Here is a 16343-nt window from a genome sequence, read left to right as displayed (position 1 = left end):
GAAGGGGATGTGGGTGGGGGATGGGGTGACTGGGTGACGGGCACTGAGGGGGACGCTTGACAGGATGAGCACTGGGTGTTACACTATATGTTGGCAAATCGAACTCCAATAAAAAAATATACCAAAAAAAAAAAAAAAAGAATAGTGCTGAGCCATAGCAAGTCCTCAATATTTTTTGAATGGATTAACTAATTATTAAAGTGAGATTTACTGGATTCATCACAATCCAACTTCTAATAATAATGTTTTGGCCTATTTATGGGGGAAAACATGGGGATGACTCTTCTTAGAATTGTTTCAAAAAAAAAAAAAAAAAGGATTGTTTACATCACTATTCAGAGCTCTGGCCATGCTTAAAAATAGTCTTAGTGGAGTTCCTCTCTCCGACCTGCCCTTCTCAATCCCTTCCTGGGCCCCAACCTAGGCCATTGTAGACTCTGTCTAACTGTGACATGAAAAGTCCATGAAGCTTGCACCAACGTGTCTTTGTGACTATATGTTTGGTACAGGCATTTGTTCTGGCTTCCTGAGGACATTTGTATCTGTTAGTCCTTCAAGTAATAGGCATCCACTGAGTATCACTTTGCACCTCTCCCTGGACAGAGGAATCTGGCCTCCTGTTTGTCTGAATCTGAAAAATTCTTTCTGTAGGCCAATAGTATTAATAGCGCCATTAGCATCCATTGTCATTTATTGAGGACTTACTATGTGCTGCATAGTAAGTTAAGGGCAATAATAGTTGCTAACAGTTATGACACTGTGCCAGAGACACACACATTTTATATGTGTGTATATATATATATATATATATATATATGTGTATATATAAAACATATATATGTATATATTTATGGCACAACTATATATATGTATATATACATATATGTATATGTATATATGTATATGTTAATATGTATATATATATATATATATACATATTAACTCATCTAACTCTTACAACAATACTAAGGTGGGTACAACTATTACCTCTCATGCAGATGAGAAAAGTGAGGTGAGGAAAGATTAAGTAGTTTCTCCACAATTACATAGGAAGATAGTGGCAGAGGTGAGATGTGAATCAAGATAAATCGGTTCAGAGTCTACTTTCTTAGCTCCCAGGCTAACCAAATTTTACAGATGAGGAAGCTGAAACTTATATATATATTTTTAAATTTTTATTTATTTATGATAGTCACAGAGAGAGAGAGAGGCAGAGACACAGGCAGAGGGAGAAGCAGGCTCCATGCACCGGAAGCCCGATGTGGGATTCGATCCCGGGTCTCCAGGATCGCGCCCCGGGCCAAAGGCAGGCGCCAAACCGCTGCGCCACCCAGGGATCCCGGAAGCTGAAACTTATAGAAGTAATTTTATGTATGCAAAGTTTCATGGCTTGTAAGTAGCAGAGGCAAAATAATAATTCAGGTCTGCCTGACTCTAGTGCTTTGACCCTTGACGACTATGCCTTTTGCCCTTTCCTACACTATGCTGCCTCTTTAGACATGAACAGTGAAGAGAAACTTCTAAGTGTGAACTCATGTTATAAGTAAACTCCAACTCCATTAGGACTAGCAACTTTATTGTCTAACTAAAATGCACGGTTAATAATTAATATTTGAATAATGTTCAATATATCATGGAGAAGACATGAGAATCAGTCCCAGAAATGGTACCACACATTCCTCCTTCTCAAGGTCTTGCATTAGTAGATGCAAAGTGGAATATTAGATTACCTAATTCCAGGCAGTAAGAATCAACTTTTCAGAAATGATACTGCTCTCTGGTTTCAGAGGCAAAAATCAAGTAGGTTCTCAGGTTACTCCACTGTACACGAACTCTTCAAATGACCACTTTCCATACCCATTTGTGCCACGGGAGGAATAGCCATATACACAAAAGGACCCCTAAAATCTAGCTACTCATGATCCTGGAAGAAATGGTATTGTATGTATGTATATATCTGTTTGTGGAATCTTGGAAATGTGTTATCTTTCCGGGACTCTTGAGCATCATCTTGGGAATACCGCTGCATCCTCATAAGACTATTGTGGGAATCTAGGAGATAATGTATGGGGAAAGGACTTTGAAAACTGCAAAGTACTGAACAAATGGAAAGCAGTATTATGATGATCATCCCAGGACCTCAGTTATTCCTCAAGTGCCTGATTGTTCAACCATAATATCCAGCCACACAGTAACTTCTTTTTCTGGAATGTGGTGATGAACTAGGCCTCCATTTTCATATTGGGGGATGCTTTCACTCAGTAAACAACATTTTCTTTTTTTTTTTCCATTTTCTTTCATTTTTCTTAACTTCTATTTATAGAAGTAATTAATGATTGAGTTTATGAGTCAGAAATTCCATTTTTTCATTTATGTGGGAAAAATATACTAAAATATCATAAGTAAATTTTAGTTTTTCTTGACTTATACCCTAATTCCCATCTGTTCTCCTTCCTTAGAGGCCAACACTGTAGTGAGTATATAATGATTCTGCTATGCATTATTTTTCCTTTTCTATAAATTTTTATGCTTTCCTATACTCCTATACATGAGTATGCCCTGGAAAACTAAATAATATGCCTGGGAGTCTAGCATAAATGATATAATTTTGTATGCATTGTTCTTCAACTTGGATTCAACCATGAATCACTGACAGATATGTCTTGGATTTTTATTTGTTGGTTATACACAAACCTAAACCACTCCTTGGAAAAGTTGTGTGAAATTGAACAGGATCAAATGCATCAAAATATATTTTACCCATCTCCTTACTGATGAATACCGGGGTTATTTTCTTTTTCTCTTTTCTTTTGTTTCTTTTCTTCTTTCTTTCTTTCTTTTTTGTATTGTAGGTAAGGCTAAAATAAAGTCTCATTTATGTCATATCTCCTGCATGTATGTGAGTGTGTTTCTAAGATAAAATACTAAGAAATACAATTATTGGTTCACAGAGTACACAGGTCCACAAAGTAGCTGCTCATTTCATATTCACTCCTTTCACTGTTAGACAGTGACTGTTTCCCCACTCATCTTGGAACTATAGCCAAATTTCATGTTTGCTAGCTTAATGAATAGTAAATGGTACTGTTTTTGTCTCTTTGCTGATAGACTTTTCCAATCAAATGAGCTTTGGAATAGGACAGACCTGAATTCCAATCTTACCTTTTCCCCTTTCCTGGTTGTGCAAACTTGAACTAGCCTCTTTTTTTTAAATTTTTATTTATTTATGATAGTCACACAGAGAGAGAGAGAGAGAGAGTCAGAGACATAGGCAGAGGGAGAAGCAGGCTCCATGCACCAGGAGCCGGACGTGGGATTCGATCCCGGGTCTCCAGGATCGTGCCCTGGGCCAAAGGCAGGCGCTAAACTGCTGCGCCATCCAGGGATCCCTTAAACAAGCCTCTTAAACTTCTCTTAGGCTGTTTCCTGATACAACTCATTTTATAATTCTATTTTCTGCTCGTTCTTTCTTTTTTAAAAAAATTCACTGTTAGAGTCTAGCTTTAACCTTACTCATTCTCAGACTTTGATGTAAATTAAATCTTGTTTTAACTCTATCCAAGAGATTATTACTAGAAACATTGGAAAGCTGTGTTCATATTGAGCATTTCCTGGTTGGTCCCCGAGGACAATATTAATGAGCCTCTATGTGTACTTAACTTTTGTTCTTGCTTTCTTAAAAAATTGGGCAATTGTATCTGCGCATTTTTTCCTTTAATATGGCAAAATCTCTTACCTTTAAAGCAAATCCACTCTCAACTTTTCTGGATCAAAAAGGCCATTCAGCTCTCTTCCAAAGAGAAAATGCTCCGCAGATTTCCCCGGGCAGTAAGTATGTTAAATTACTATAAGCCACACTGCCAAGATATAACCAAATAAAGCTGAAACACCAAGTCTCATTCTGTTCAGAATTACTTCTGCAGAATTTTAGCTGAGACAATAGAAATATGTTGAAAGAAACAAAAATGCTTTAAATAATCATGCTTTAAACAATTTTTTAGCCAAAAACAAATATTAGCCTCTAAGACAATTCTGAGTAGTAGCATCAGAAAAAGCTTGCAACTATCTCGTATTTATGGGGCAAAATTTATCTAATAAAATCTTCAGTATAAATAGGTGCATCCATCAAGATATGGATTTACTAGTCCATACCACCATGTGAAAAGCAGTGTGCTATTTATTATAACCCACACATGATGAGTAATAATAGGTTTAAAAAGCTCTAGACCAGACTTATTTCAGGGTCTGACCACTGATCATTAAATAGTTCTGAGGGGAATATCATATGGGGTGCTGGTTTCTGGCTCCAGCCACATTATTATTGGCTATTATCATTATTCCACATTACTCAAAGTTGTTGGATGGCCACCCTTCTTTTCTAAAACACAGGATTATTGGAGATAATGCTAAAGGCAATTTGCACATTGCTTCTTGAATCCTTTGAGTTATTTCCTTATAATAAATGTTCAGAAGTGGAAATAAGCCTCTTTGTGACTCGTAGTATGTGAATTTATCTTGACGTGTTTCCAGAAGGGTGGCACAAATTTTCAGTGCTGCTGGCAAAATACGTGCAGTACATATATTATAACAGTAACAAATAATTATAATAGTAACAAAATAGTTATGACATTTTAAAACTATAATAATTAAAGAGTAATTATTTAATTATTATAACAGTAACAAAATGGCCAGCTCTCATATGGTGAGTGGTTACTGTGTGATAGGCGTTGTGCTAAGCACTTTATACACATTATCTTATCTGAACCTCACAACAACTCTGTGTGGTATGTATCATAATTGTACCTATTGCCAGATGAAGATGATGAGATTCAGAAAACTAGAGAGAGACCAAGCAAGCTTCTTGAGTTCACACAGCTCATGAGTACTGTCTCTTTATTACATGTGAAGTAAGAATAGTAATAACTAGCAATAACAGATAACAAGCTTTAAATGTTTAACATATACCAATGATTGTATGTATATACATCATTATTATGTATTATATATACACATTATCTCTTTCAATGTATGTGGCTTTATCACTATAACTTTATCTGCATCAGGGGTTGCACTTTAAATAATTTTTCCTTCTTCTTTTTCTCTTTTTCTTATTTAATATGGGTACAAAATCATTTCTTGGGATTTAAAAAATGTTTGTTCTTGCTAATGGTTGAGATGAACATCTCTTCTGTTTTACAACATCAATGATTAAAATCCTAGAAATGCATTGCATCTATGTAAAAGTTTAACTTGGTGTCTTAATTAACTTCTCTTTACCTCTATTTCCTCATCTCTGGTGAGGATTAAATGACTGAAAACATGTAAAGCATTCAGAGCCGTTCCTGGTCCATAGTAAGCAGCCTTACTAATAAGGATAGTTACTACCTGGTAGGGAACACATAAACCTAACCAATCATCTGTGCTAGAATTCCTCACCAGACAGGGGCCAACTATTAATGCATTGATTGCATACCTAACATCGTTGGGGTGATCACACCTGCACATTGGACAGTCCTTTGTATGACATCAGCTCCACAATTAATTAATTTTGGGGCTCTTATGCCCTCTCTGTGAAAGGATCCTCTAAAGCTCTTCAATTCAGTAATTCATCACGTTGCAAGGCTCCTCAAGGTTTTGTTTTGTTTTGTTTTCTCAGAAAAGCTATTAGCCTAAAAATGAAACTTTGAGAGCTCTCTTTTTGATGAAACAAATTTTATGGGAGTGAAGCTTGAGGAAAGAAATTATAAAACCAGCTCTGTGGGTAAGTCAATACGCCTTGTCTAGGGATGGAGAAGGTTTCAATCACTCCTTCCTGAGACATCCTAAATCAGTATCCCTTTCAGAAACAATATTAGTTCAGGCATCCCCTCTTTTTCAACCAACATATTCAGTTCCTACATTGACAGCATCTTTTTTTCTTAACATGTCAAGAACACTTTTGGATAAGTCTCTGGGCTATCAAGTTGTTAGTTGGAAAGGATGTATGAGGGAGGAGCTAAGATCTTCCTCCAGCCCGGGAACCATCAATACCCAAAAACTGACAAAAAGGCAAACAGTAAAATTTAAATATTTCATGCTTGTGAGAACTTTCTGCATATAATTTATTTCAGGCTTCTCTAGGACTAGAATAGTGGGAATATTGATGAGGAAAATATGGTGGGGTGGGTTAGTTCTTGAAGACTTTAAAGGAGAGAGAGAAGAGAAAGTGACCTATTGGGTGCTGAAGTATCTGGGTGTAGTCTTGGCACTGCTTTTGACTGGTTCCTGGAGCCAACCATCTAAACTCTCTCCAGAATCATAGATCTGGGAAATGAGGGAGTTGCTTCAAATTTATAGCTTTTAAACTCATTAATGCAGTGGAACCCTTTAAAATGATCTTAATCAGGACTCTGATATATAAAACAGAAATAGAGATGCTCTGGCTAAAATAGAATAGAATAGAAGGCCCAAAGTGCTACATACCTGGATTCCATTTCACTTATTCCCTCCCTTCCTTTCTCTCATTCCAATCCCTCTCACTCTCCATTTATGGCAGCTTCTGAGGCACCTTTGAGGAATTCTTATACCCAGAAGATCACAGTAACGAAATCACTGCTTTCAGCAAATCCTAATGTCTTACTAGTTCTGAAGATCTGTGATATCAGAAGCTGAGTCAATACTGGGCCATCTACCATGGTGTAGAATAAAGACTGAGAATTAGGCAGATTTAGGTTTCAATCCAAGCTGTCACTGACTAGCTGTATGACTGAATAAGTCCGTTATCTTCTTTACAAAAACTCTTTTCTCCTCTGAGGAAGATGATCACTTTCCCCCAAATATAATAATGTCCCATGAACAGTGTTCAATAGATATTAGAATTAATAAATTCTTTCTTTTTCTGTGCCCCAAGGTTGTCCTTGAAGAAAATAAAAAGTGGCATTGAGACAGGCATTCAGATAGCTTCAGAAAAGAAATTATTCTGGTGTGTGCAACATACTCCAAACATAATAGAAAACAGAATCTCCAATTATCCTTGGAGATGGACAGAGGAGGGAGATGCTTTTTATTGTTCCAAGAGGGCAGGACAAAGAGGAGGGGTGAAAGGATTTCTTTTTTTGTTGCTGTTTGGTTTTTGTTGTTGTTGTTTTAAACATGGGTTACAAAATGATCAAGTGACCAATTTGGTTCTGGGAGCATGACTCACCGCTGGTTTGATTGTTCTTCAGCTTCTGTAAATGAAATCAACTCCAAGACCAAGAAGGACTTCAACTTGAAAATGACAAAGTGACTGCATAAATAGAGGATGAGTCAAAGAACAGTGTCTTTAAAAAAAAGATTCTGAGTTCGTAGGTAAAGCAAATGGAATCTTAGATGCTATTAACAAAAGCATGATCTCTATGACAAAGAGATAAGCCCTCTTTATTCTCTGTTACTTCCAACATGCATGAAGAGCTATATTTGATACTGACGACTTTATAGTATACTTTCCGAGGAACCTATCAGATGATAGCATCTAACTGATGAGCCAATCAAAACCACATCCCATGATGAATGTTTGAAAGGCCTGGAGACCCAGGCTAGGAAATAAGCAGAAATGACTGCTTTCATGGTAGGAAAAGCTTCACCAGGACCTACAGCTGGAATGAATGGAAGCTTCTCCAACCTTGCATCATTCAACTTGAGATTCAGAGCCTGAGGGGGCCATCTGATTAGGTCAAAGTGTCTGCTATTACAGAGTATAGAGGATCTGGCTGTGGTAGACTAGATTATCATGCCAATGCTTTACTGCCTCCCAATAACAGAATTCTACTTCCATAGTCTTTGCCATGTGATTTTATAGTTCCTGTCACTAAAGGATATATTTCTGCATCTTGAATTTGCATTCAACTATGTAAACTATGTCAATTGAATGAGGTAGAAGTGAAAGCATGTTAGTTCCTAGTCTAGGCCTTAAAAGGCTTCCCATATTTATGCTTGTTCTTTGATGCCTCTGTCTATGAGAAGAAAATGTCTAAACCACCTCTGTAGTTCAGTGGAAATGAGAGTCACATGAAGCAGAACTATATAGCTGAGCCAACCCTCAACTCATTCTGTAGAGGGATAGATAAACTCAGCCAAGAAGAACAGAGCCATCCCAGCTGACCTGCAGTTGTATAAAGAAAAGAATGTTAAAATTTACATGCAGATAAGATTGTGGGGGCTCTTTCACAGCAAAATAGCTTGTTTTCTTACAGGATATTAGTTATCGATTGCTGCCTAACAAATTGCCCCCAAAATTAAAGGCTTAATGTAATAGTAAGTGTTAATTATTCCATACAGTTTCTTTGGGTCAGGAATCCAGAAGCAGTTTAGCTGGGAGGGTCTGACTTATGGATTTTCATGTAAGGCCACAGTCAAGATATCAGGCAGGCTGCAATTACCTGGAGGTCTAGATAATTCACTTCTAAGATGGTTTACTCACATGGATGGCAAGTTGGAGCTGTCTGTTGGCAAAATACCTCATTTTCTTGCCATGTAGATTTACCTATAAGGCTGCTAGTGTGTCCTTATTACACGGTACTTGGCATTCCCCACAGCAAGATGTTCCCAAGAGATAGATCAAGGAGGAAGCCACAATGTTTTTTGGGGGTTAGCCTGGGAAATCACACACTATCACTGTTGCAACATTCTGTTCCTTTGAAGAAAGTAAATTTAGTCCACACTTAAGGAGAGGAGAATTAGCTCTACTATTCAAAAGTAAGAGTGTCAACAAATTTTAAAAACACCATGGGCAAATACTAGATTACGTGATCATTGAATTGAACAAAATGGGGGAGAGGTAGTTCCCCAAAATAAAGTAATTTCCTTCAATGAAAATAGTTGGGTAATTTCCCAAAATAAAATGCTATAGGAAGGGGAAGTGGAAGTGGAAGCAGAACAGTCAATAAAAACAAAATAGAGGGGTGGCTGTTGCTCTCCGAGGTTTGCTATGCTGCCCAAGGACAACAAGAAGAAGAAAGATGCCAGAAAGTCAGCCAAAAAGGACAAAGACCCAGTGAACAAATCTGGGGGCAAGGCCAAAAAGAAGAAGTGGTCCAAAGGCAAAGTTCGAAACAAGTTCAATAATCTGGTGTCTTCGACAAAGCGACATATGACAAACTCTATAAGGGGGTTCCCAACTATAAGCTTATAACTCCAGCTATTGTCTCTGAGAGACTGAAGATTTGAGGTTCTTTGGCCAGGGCAGCTCTTCAGGGGCTCCTCAGTAAAGGACTTATTAAACTGGTTTCAAAGCACAGAGCTCAAGTAATTTACACCAGAAACACCAAAGGTGGAGATGCCCCAGCTGCCAGTGAAGATGCATGAACAAGATCCCACCAACTGCACATTTCAGGAAATAAAACTTTATTAAATGAAAAAAAATAAACACAAAAGGAGGAAATGCCAACTTGAAATGTCATGAAGAGTAAGTTTAGATTCATTTGGTATGACCAAGGAAAAGAACTAGGGCCAATGAGTGTAAGAGCTGTATCAAAACAGAATGGCTTGATATATGTGATGGAAGATCCTCTGAGATTGTCCAGAAGCAAAGCAAAATTGGCATTAGAGCAACCAATGGCAGAATCCAGGTGGAGGTACAGGAACTAGATATAATACACACAAAAGGTTTAATTATGATGCTAAGAGGCCCCAGTGTAAGAGGGTGAGGTTCATAAAACCTACAGAGCTTTGAAAACTATAATGCAGGTGCATAAAAGGAAGGGAGATAGAGAGATGGAATTCATGCACTCATAAAAGTATTATGAGGAAATCTATGAGGGGAACTACAAGTGAAATGGCAAAAGAAGCACTGAGAAGATAATTGGATTTGCTGATGAGTGGCCTACAGGTGTGCACTCAACAGACTAGCCATGAATCAAATAAAAGCTTGATGAGAGCCATTTAGTTTAGAGCATGCAATGCTATAGTCAATTACAAGTAAGAAGAAAAAAGATGGCAATGCCCACTGTTAACCACCAACTAGAACTGTATCAAGGTGAGGCTAGGAAGTGCTATTCAAACCACAGGCCAATGGTGGTCAGGCCTTTGAGGGAGAAAACACAATAAAACCTAGTTACCTAAACACTGGCTTGCCCCGGTTGTCTGTGCATAGTTTGACTATCATTAACTGTGAACTTTTTAGAAAGTCATACGTCTAGCCCACAGTAGAAAGCAAACTGTAGAATTAGGTTGATAGCAGAACAAAAGACTTAGTAGCCATTCTATCATGAAGGAATAGCACATACGTGGTACTGATCCTGTATTCATGGTGCACATCTCTAGTCAACTGAACGTTGCTTTGGGCAATGTTGGATCATGGGCATCCAAATGGTGCTCCAAACAACTGCTGCCAATGAATAAGAGCTGTAGTGCAGGATAAGCTTTATTTGCCCTCTGTAGGATCAGTCTCTAAGAGTTGAGAAATTCTTGGCCAGTAGGATATGAAGAAAGCAGTGCCTTTGGCAAAGGAGACAAGATATTCTCCAGTATACTGACTCTCAGAGACATACATTGCTCCCTTGAGACAAAGAGGCCCCTGCTGTTCATCCTTAATTTCATAATTTCAAGCCTATCTGTTTATAAAGGAAGGAAACTATTGCAAAGGAAAGAACCCCTACTGTTCTAGTTGGAGTCAGAACTGGGAAGGAAGGATTTTAAAAAGACCATTTTCCAGATCAGAAAACATTGGCGTTTTGGGCTTAGACACTTCTTTGTTGTGGGAGCTGTCCTGTGAGTTATGGGATGTTTAGCAGCATCTTACACTCTAAACACCAGTAGCCAGTCACAGGCAGTAAGTTGTGACAATCAGAAAATGTCAAATTTCCGGGGCACCAGAGTGGCTCAGTTAGTTAAGCATCCTCTTGATTTTGACTCAGGTCATGATCTCAGGTTCATGAAATTGAGCCCCGAGTTGGGCTCCACGTGGGCACGAAACCTGCTTAAGATTCTCTCTCTCTCCCTCTCTCTCTACACCCCTGCCCCCGCCCATGCTACTAATGTGTTCTCTTAAAAAAAAAAAAAAAGTCAAAGTTCCCAGGGGGTGGGAGGATAGGTTATGTATAGAATCACTCCCAGTTGAGAACCACTGCTCTAGAAGATAAAAATCACAGAATAGAAATCCAACATGAATTTCATTTCTCATTTTGAAAATAAAATCAAACTTTATAATCCAGCTTCCATGATGTTAACAACCCTGAAGGATTCTAGAAACTTCTTTCAACATTTTGTATTTATTAACCCTTCTTTATGGCAAAACCTTAATAGGAAAAAAAAGTCCGGCCTACTTGTGACTGTGGGCATAGCTGGGGAGACTCTTTCCCATTCTGATAATTCCAAGTAGAGGAGGTGGGTAGAGGTGTAGATTGTATGTCCACTGTATGAGAAAGGACAAGTGTGGCCACAAGGCTTAGGTCAGTTCCACCTTCAAGCTTTGCTTTAGCTATTTCCTGGGCTTGGAACTTTCTTGTCTCATCTGTGTATGACTAGTCCTTTGTGATAGACAAGGCTTAGGTCAAATGTCACTATTTCAGAGACCACCCAACCAAAGGTAGTACATCCCCTCAAATACTCTTATCCTATTATACCATTGCATTTTCTTCATAATATTTAAATTTTGTATTTTTCTTAATTTGAGCACATACTTATTTCATACCTCCAACACTTATGAGAATATGAGCTCTACTGGAGCAAGGACCATTGCCATATCCCCCATGCCTGGCACCAAATATCAGCTCAAGAAATATTTGTTGTACAAATGAATAAAGCATGACACACTTGACATATAAGTGTTACGGTAATGCAAAAAGTATAGGGGCCTGTGGGAATGCACAGCATGGTGACCTATACTGTCCTGGATCATGAAGGAAGGCTTTCTAGAAAAAAATGGCCTCAAATATTGAGAGACCAGTGGAATCTGGCCAGGATAAGAGTTCATAAGAATAAACATTTAGACATAGATATATATAAATATGTATCTCAATGTGTATATTAATACATTTAATTTTCATAATAACCCCATGAAGTGGATATTTAACAAATGAGAAAGCACAGGTAACCACCGGCTAAGCTGACTTGCTCAAGGTCATACTGCTCGTAGTATGGAGAGTAGAAATAAGTGGATGTTCTAGTATAAGAGCCTACATCTGTAACCATCACACTGATGAAGGAAGACAGAATGGGGCATGGCTGAAGTCCTAAAGGCAAGAGAGAACATGATGCTGGGAAGCTGGAAGGAGTCCAGGATTTGTCATGCAAAGAGAACAAAGACAAGGGTGGCAAGTGTTGAAGTAAGTCATATAGAAAGGAGCCAGATCAAGGAAGACCTCATCAAAAAACTATGCATTAGCAAACTCTGAAAGTCATCCTTAATCAATAAAACTCTTAGATTGCAGATTAACATCAGCAATCCCCTAAACCATTGGATAGATTTAATTTCTTATGACCAGGTCCAGTTTATCAGTTGGCAGTATTTAGAAAGGTGTTCATGGTAGCTGTCCTATCTCTAACTACCATTTATAGGGGAACAAAAACAGTGAGCCCAGGTGTTTAGCATCCTGGTTTGTTTTATTTTTTTAAGAAAAGGCAACAGAGCATTAGTTTTTATCCTGGAATAGATGGTTTGTCCAGCTGTAGATGCTGTAGAAAGGAAGCTGAATGTTAATTAGATGTCAACAGTAATTATGGTGATTATGTTTTTTGAATAGCTATTGGGAATAGCTGGAGCCACATCTAGACTGTGATGTGAATGACATTTTAATAGTTTTTTAAAAGAAAAAGCAGCATGTTACTAAGGAAATTACAGTGAATAGAATTATAGTAAAATAGATTTCTTTACAAAGAACTATAACAATGATAATAGTCACACGTGAGGTATCTAGTATATGTTGAGGAAAATCATGAAAAAAAGTTATTGAGACAGGATCCCGTATTTAAAAGAAAACTAGTTATCCTAAATCTTTACCTTACAATTTCACTGGACTGTTTTAGGCTCTATCTTTCTTATTTTTCTTAGAAATGGGTCAGATCACAGTTTTTCTAAACCTATCATTATAATGATATTTTAATTACATGTTTTTATCTACCATAGGGATTCTGGTACTGTAGTAACTTGTATGATCACCTACCTCATAAGAAATTTTTATTGAATTTATTATAAAATAAAACCACAATTTGGTGTATTAATATTTAAGAAGATATTTATCTTATTTTTTATATTGAAGTGTCCTTCCTTTTTATTAAAAAAGAAGTCACTTGATTCTTTTAAATGGAGCATCTGCTCCATATATTTAACATATGCCATGCAAATCTTGGGGATAAGACAAGATTAACCTGCCCTCTCAAGCCACAATTTAAAAATCTACAGAAGGGAAAGGCATTGCACTAACTCTTTGTAATCCTAATTTATAAGCCAGCAGTGTAGATGAATGTACTGACATTTATTTAGTTGAGCACCTACCATGTGTCGCATATCGTGACAGATGATTGGGCAGTAACCCATATTATTTGGTGACAATCCTAAGGAAAAAGACATATTTCCCTCAGTGTAAGTAGTAAGTAGTTCCCTATCTCATCAGTATAATTAGCTCCCTACTTCAACTACCGCAGCCCAGGTGCTCTTTGTCTCTACCCCTGCCAGCTGAGAAATGAAGAACAAGATAGGCCCTGGCCCTGTGTATAACCATCTAGAGGAGGGCTTCAGAAGTCAATGGGCAAATAGCAAACAATGTAATGGTTGGCCTAGCAGAAGAAATTCATGAAGCTGAGAGATCACTTGGAAAGTATGCAACATGGGTTAGGCAAACCTCCCCAGAAGAAATGTCCTATAAATTGATAGGAAGGTGGTACCAGATGCAGAGGTAAGACAAGAGTGAATAGCAAAAGCAGAGTGCTGAAGGCAAAGAGTGCAGCATATGTTCAAAGAAGTGAAAACAGTTCTATGTGGCTAGATCCTGCAGGACAGAGGAGGCTATAATTAGTGTTGAGGCTGTAGATATGTTTAATATTGAGTCTAGGTAAGTTCAGGGCCTGTGGATGATGTTAAAGGACTTTTTCTTAAGAGCGATTAAGGGTGTTGAGCAAGAGAGTGAGATGATTAGATTAACCTGGGAAGCATCCTTCAGCCTGCCAGGTGGAGAGTGGTTTAGAGGACCAAGGCTGGCAGCAGGGAGAACAGTTAGGCTATTTAGTTAGGCAGGATTCTCAGTAAGAGATAGGGGTGGCTTGTGCTAAGGGATAGAAAAGAATAAATGGATTTGAAAGGAAGGTTCAGCAATAGAGTCTATAAAGTTTCATTTACTGTAGCTTCAATTCTATATTACTGGAGAACAGTTCAGTGTGCTGGTTCCCATAACAATAACAGCAATCCAGATAATAGCACTTATTGGACATTTACCCTATGACAGGCACTTGGTTGGTACCTCCCTTTCAATCTTCACACTACCACTATGAACTAGATAATAGTAATTCTATTTTTCCTACCTTATAGAATGAAAATAGGATCTAAGAAGTTGAATTTCTTTCCTGGGATCACCCTACTAGTGGGTGGCAAAGCTGGGATTTGGGCACTGACAGTCTGATTCCAGAGCCCAGGCTCTTGCTGGAAGTGAATATCAGAGACGATAATGAGATTTGTATAATGTGCGAGTCTTGAGGTACGTAGGTTAAGAGAGTAGCTTTTTACCACCAATAATACCCAGTGTACTCTTGTCAGGATCAATATCCCTGAGTTTTCAGTGAGATTTTCTCATTTTGCTGTAGAGAAAACATAGGTTTGGAAGAAGAAAGAGAAAAAAGAAGGAAGAAATCAAATAATAGAACAAGCATGGGCTAGATATCCCATCATACCTTTACTATACCACGTATTCTACGAGGTGCTCTATTTTTACTCCTCACTGTGCTAGATTCAGGGGATGTATTAATTTGAATCTTCCAAACAACTCTAGGATGCAGGTGTCGTGGTTCCATTTGATGAATTCAGAACTAAGAGTGAAAGAGATTTTAGCTGTATGTCCAAGCTCATTCCCTTAGGACAAGGCAGTGCCCAGCCTGGCTCTGGTTCTCCTTCTAGAGGAAATTGCTGCCCCTCGAAGAGGAAACCAAGACAGCGATGCACGCAAATAGACATTCAGACAGAAAGAAACAAGGACTCAGAAAGTGGGAAAGAAGAAGGAAAACTTTACCGAGTATAGAATTTGGAGCAAAGCAATCTTACAAGCAGGTCTCATTAGAATAACAGAGGTCTCTTCACGTCATTGCCAAGTTCCTTGATAGCAGGAGGGTTTTTTCTATTAACTTTAGTGCCCCACTTTGAACTCCACAACAATTAGAAGTCAGGACCAGAACATAAGTTCCACCCTAGATATTTTTACTGCTGGTAGAAGTGATCTGGTGCCATTTGGATTCTCACAGATCAGTCCATGTTGATTAATTGAGACTCCAAGGAATGTTAGCTTGCCTCTGAATTTTCTTGGAATAGATTATACATTAGATTCACAGTGCACCTGCCCTAGTCCCAGGATCTTATCACTGGAGGACTAGAAATATGTAACAAGTCACAAAGCACAGGCAGTTTGAGTGATTTATTTACTTACTGAGAGTCCCACATGTACCTGGTGGTAAAGCTTGCACAGAGTTATTTCCACTGCATTTCAGTTTTCCATGGAGAAATCACAGGAACAGTTTAGGGCTGTGGCAGTAATGAACCATTACAGTATAGACCCAGAGTGTCTCAAGAGTATTAATGCTGTGCCCAATTGATTTCTCTATCCCTGTGATTAACACAGTGACTAATTTATAGCAAGCCTTCCAAAAAATTGCTTGAATGAAGGAAGGATAGCAAGAGTCATGAGCAACTTATTCCTGTATTTTAAAGAGGTACGAAAAAAAAAGACAAAAAAATAAAAATAAAAAATAAAGAGGTATGATATGGTTTAGCGGCTGGCTCTTGGTTTCAGCTCAGGTCATGATCTCGGGGTCCTGGGGTAGAACCTTGCCTTAGACTTTGCACTCAGCAGGGAGTATGCTTGAGGATTCTCTCTCTCCCTCTCCCTCCCACACTCTTTCTCTTTCTCTCTTTCAAATAAATTTTAAAAATCTTAACAATAAATAAGAGGTCACTGTAGTCCAGTGGTCAGGCCTGTGGCTGCTAAGCTTAGACTGTCTCTGTCCAAATCATTCTAGCTATGGCTACATCCTTGACATTTAGTACTCTTGACTTCAATTTTCTCACCTATAAAATGGAGGAAATACTGTTGTAAGATAGTCCACTTAAACTGCTTACTAGGGCTTGACATATAGTCAGCATAGTTTTAGCAGTTACTTATCTATAAGCATTAATAACCTACAAG

At 38.2% G+C, this 16343-nt stretch overlaps 1 protein-coding gene and 1 pseudogene across 1 annotated transcript in view; both read left to right on the top strand.

Annotated features, from left to right (window-relative positions):
* Positions 1 to 16343, top strand: part of SYNPR (synaptoporin) — a 295671-nt gene that overhangs the window by 100719 nt on the left and 178609 nt on the right. The window lies entirely within an intron of this gene.
* LOC129521362 (40S ribosomal protein S25-like) lies at positions 8948 to 9375 on the top strand (annotated as a pseudogene).

The sequence above is a fragment of the Nyctereutes procyonoides genome, unplaced genomic scaffold (assembly GCF_905146905.1).
Source record: "Nyctereutes procyonoides isolate TBG_1078 unplaced genomic scaffold, NYPRO_anot_genome, whole genome shotgun sequence".
Classification (NCBI taxonomy): Eukaryota; Metazoa; Chordata; class Mammalia; order Carnivora; family Canidae; genus Nyctereutes; species Nyctereutes procyonoides.
This window is presented reverse-complemented; position numbering and strand designations above follow the sequence as displayed.